The sequence below is a fragment of the Syngnathus acus genome, chromosome 2 (assembly GCF_901709675.1).
Source record: "Syngnathus acus chromosome 2, fSynAcu1.2, whole genome shotgun sequence".
Taxonomy (NCBI): Eukaryota; Metazoa; Chordata; class Actinopteri; order Syngnathiformes; family Syngnathidae; genus Syngnathus; species Syngnathus acus.
This window is the reverse complement of record NC_051088.1, coordinates 3,547,999-3,552,624: the sequence shown is the minus strand read 5'-3', so window position 1 is coordinate 3,552,624 and position 4,626 is coordinate 3,547,999. Positions and strand designations below refer to the sequence as shown.

At 40.6% G+C, this 4,626-nt stretch overlaps 1 long non-coding RNA gene across 1 annotated transcript; it reads left to right on the top strand.

Moving 5' to 3' along the window:
- Window positions 1-710: 710 nt before the first annotated feature.
- Window positions 711-1,199, top strand: LOC119119666. The gene is made up of 2 exons (XR_005097375.1): window positions 711-797; window positions 892-1,199. It is a non-coding gene; the product is annotated as an uncharacterized LOC119119666 (long non-coding RNA).
- Window positions 1,200-4,626: the final 3,427 nt, after the last annotated feature.

Below are 4,626 nucleotides of genomic sequence, written 5' to 3'. Positions count from 1 at the left end.
AGATCTAGGTTAACGGACCGACACCTCGGCTCGATCCTAAGAATTACCACAACAAATTTTACTCCAGACTATGATGCACTAGCAAAAAAGGGAAACCAACAATACTATTGATTTCTTTATTACTTTATTTAGATGTATTCTTTCACTGATTCTTCAAGATGATGTATTTGGTCAGAATGTTTGCCGTTGGATGTGATTTCGCCTCATTAGATAAACATATTTCATAAATCTGACCTGCAGGCGCTGAAGTGATGGAAAATGTTATTCATCATAACAGTGTCGGATTTAATAAGAATCACTGATAGTAGTTTTTTGGTGAAATATTTTTTTAATGCTGTTAATAAATGCATTTGTTTTCAAAAAGCTTTTTTTAATATCCATGCTTTAGTATCTACGAAAAATAAAAACCTTTTATGCAATGACCTTTACATGTCATTTATATTACTTCACACAAACACCACATCCATCTGCTCCTGGTTCGGCCCCCCGGTCAAAATTTAGAACCCAATTCGGCCCGCAAGTCAAAAGGTTTGCCCACCCCTGCTCTAGTGGATGTCTCTGGACGCCATTTTGAAGCATCGGAGGCGGCAGAGCCAATCGCATCAGAGCCAGCGAGACCAACTGCATCAGAGTCACGTGCTACCATTGAGACCAATCAACTCACGCCCCACGCCGACCGACAGGAAGTTGTCACGAGCATAGAGGTGGAACAGGAAGCATCCACAGACACAGAATTGGCGGACGCTTTATCTGCATACGAAGGTGTGAACCATCCTCACGAGTCGACAAAGTTAGAGGTATTCCTTCTATTTTTTCTCTTTCTATGTTATCATTCGACTAGCTATTTTTGGTATTACAACGGTTTAACTGCTTTTTAATATCTACTTCCAGTTAAGCGTCGTGACACGGGGCGAGGGGTTCAAAGAGGAAGGAGGAGGAGGAGGGGGGTAGCCATCTACAACACGAGCCACTCAACCACCAGGGGGCCTGAGCTGGCACGCGAGAGTCATCGCCACAAGAATAGAAGGCGTCCTGTAAAGTGCAGTGGTAATTGTATCTACAAAAGTCGGTTACAAGAATGTTTTAGGGTAATACGTATTCTGACAGATTTGGCCGAATCAAGATAGGTCTGTTTTTTTATTACTCTGTGTTATTTCTGTTGTGATTTGCTTTAAAAAAAGAAATATAATGGATCATTCTAGCCTCACGTCAGCAGAGTCAGATTTCTTAACAAACAGTGACGAAATAGATTTCCAACCATTTTGTGAAACAAACCAAAGAAGTGATACACCTGAGCTAGATTTGTCAAGCGTTAACAATGATTTGCTATCAACCAATGCGTCTACGAGCCAAATATCAGATTTGCTCAACAATGTGAACAATGCTTTGTTGGAGGGAGAAAACCCCGTCAGTCCTGATATTCTTACCCATTTACAAGTTGTCATAGATGAACTGAACAATCAAAGTCTGAATGAAGGTAGACAGAGTCCTACACTGATCCTGTCACAATTGCTAAACATGATAGCAGAATTAAATAACCAAGCTAATGATAGCAGCGTTCGTATCAGTCCTGATATTCCTGTTCAATTGCTAAACATGATCCAAAATCTAAATACGCAGCCTCTGGTTGACCCGTTGACCGTTAAGCCTGTCGATTCAAAGCCGGCTGTTATTGATGACAGCACACCGATATTTCAGCACCAGCGTGACAACGGTTCTGTAATAACTGTTGACATTCCACCGGCATTTCAGCCTAACAACTGCTCTGTTATAATTGCTCACGAAATAGATGTTATTGATGACAGCACACCAGCATTTCAACACATGCCCCACCAATCTAACAGCAGTTCTGTAATAACTGATCAGCGCGGCGGTTCTGTTGTAGTCAATAGACCGCATTTCAATAATGTCGAGGTAAGGCAGCAGTTAAATATACCATCGCAAGCGAACATCAATGATTTAGCAACCTTTTACCTCCAGACTGAAGATAAAATAGATGATGTTTTGCAAGAGGTGGATAGGTGAGCACAACCAGGTGATGTGATTCAAGCTGAGTTAGTGTGTGGTAATGATAGGGCTCACATCTACCAGCAAACGAGTGACATAAACTCTATCAGAGATAGTGTATCAGACATGCTTGAGCGTTTAGCCCAATCAAATGCAGAGCTTTTGGCTGATGAGAGCTTAGAGCTTATTGTACAAATAGTCACTCCATTGCGCATCAATGATTTTGCAACCTTTTACCTCCAGACTGAAGATAAAATAGATGATGTTTTGCAAGAGGTGGATAGGCGAGCACAACCAGGTGATGTGATTCAAGCTGAGTTAGTGAGTGGTAATGATAGGGCTCACATCTACCAGCAAACGAGTGACATAAACTCTATCAGAGATAGTGTATCAGACATGCTTGAGCGTTTAGCCCAATCAAATGCAGAGCTTTTGGCTGATGAGAGCTTAGAGCTTATTGTACAAATAGTCACTCCATTGCGCGGTGGAATGCGGCGCAGGTTGGTGAACAGTACCAACAAAGAAATTTTGAGGTTGAAAAAAACGACACTTACACATACCCCGTAATAAAGACAACAATCTATGCTTTGCTCTCTCACTAACCTATCTGCTAAATGACACACTAACAACAAAACAGGCCACAAGACAGGCACGGCTTTTACATGAGAGTGTGGGGTTGAATAGTCAAACACCTGTGAGTCTGGGGGATGTCCATAAATTTGAAAAAGTCCTCAAACGGAAAATAACTGTAATGTACCGAAAAGAGGACTGTCGCCCCATGACTTTTTTCGACACACATTATCCCAAAACAGACGAAGACACTTTATTTGTCTTACACCTCGAGGGTCATTACTACGGCGTGAAAGCTATAGAGGCATTCGTTGGTCACGCGTTCTTTTGCAGACATTGCTACAAGGGGCACGAGAACTGGCAACAACACCGTTGTGAAGGACACTGTAACATTTGTCTCGATCCGCGTTGTAAACAACGGCAATTTAAACGTGTTATCTGCCCCGATTCTAACAAAACTTGCCGTAATGAGGAATGCTTTGCCAAACATAAAGAGTTTCGAGCGACGAATCGTGTGAGCAACTGCACCTCATACAAAAAATGCTTGCAATGTGGTCTCCAATATTATGTGAAAGCTGATGGTACCAGTGCTAAGCATCGCTGCCCTGTTAAAAAATGCGCAGTTTGTGATGAAATCTTAAATCAAGATGATGCCTTGCTGAACCCCCACATGTGCTACATGCAGCCCATTAAGCCTCAACCACCTTGCAAAAATGTAGTCTACTACGATTTCGAAATGTAGATACAGATGGTTTACACAAACCTTTTCTTATCTGCTGTAAATCAAATAGACTGGAGAAACAGTGGTTTGGCACAGATTGTGTTGACGAATTTCTCAGATTTTTTCGAAACCCACGGTTTAAACCAGGGGTGTCCAAACTTTTTGCAAGGAGGGCCAGATTTAATAAAGTGAAGGGGCCCGGGGGCCAATAGTTTTTTCAGACATTTTTTAACGACAGAAATTTCATGCAAATACACACTGTTATAAAACAAATTTCATTGTCACAATTGTCTTTATTTTTCAAATGACAAAATAACCAAATATAAGCCATTCAGGCAGATGTGAACAACTCTAAAAACACAAATTCTGCCTTTCATTCATATCTGAAGAGTCAGATAACATTGAACAAACTGTTTGAAATACCTTATTTACATGGGTTTAAATTTATTTTTGTCTCATGAACATTTTAAACAGGAGTTATAAGTAATGCAAATTTGTCTGTTATTATTAAAACTTAAAACAAGTGAGTTTTGCTCTTGTCATTTACAATATCTTTCAGAAAGTAATAGTTTGTGTCATGTCTACAGGTTTATAACATCAACAGTATTAACATGGCCACTTCGTAATATTTAATATTAAGTAATATTTAATTTTTATTTAATTTTGACTCACAGCCACGCGTGAAGAATCGCTGTTGTGATGCCATTTCAGCTTGGAGCTGCTTCACTTTATCAGCGCGGTTACTCCCTGTTAGCTTGTCGTATGTGTCCGCATGTTTAGTCTACTCGTGTCTCTTTAGGTTGAAATCCTTAAACAAGGCAACCGTCTCTTTAGAAATTAGACAAACACAATTGCCTTGATTTTCAGCGAGGAAGTATTGTAATTCCCATTTCTCTTGAAAGCGACGGCCCTCAATGTCAACTGTCCTCGTTTTCTTTGCAGTCGCCATGGCAGAAATGAGTGGCGAGGGGTGGTGCTGCCACCCTTTGGTAATAGGAGGAATTACAGGTTCAAGTTCCTTTTTTTTTTAAATTCAGTTTGACAGTGCAGGCGGTCCATAAATAATACATTATAAGACCGAAGCTGCCAGACTTTGGACATGCCTGGTTTAAACAAACGACATTTGTTGCACATAATGCGAGAGGTTTTGATTCATACATCTTGATAAGGAGAATGCTTGAATTAGGTATCAAACTTGACATTCTGTTGCAGGGGAGTAAAGTTCTATCATTTGTCGATTTAGACACAAAATCTCGATTCATAGACTCGCTCTCATTCCTGACGATGCCTCTAAGTGCGATGCCTAAGGCCCTGGGGTTTGAAGATAA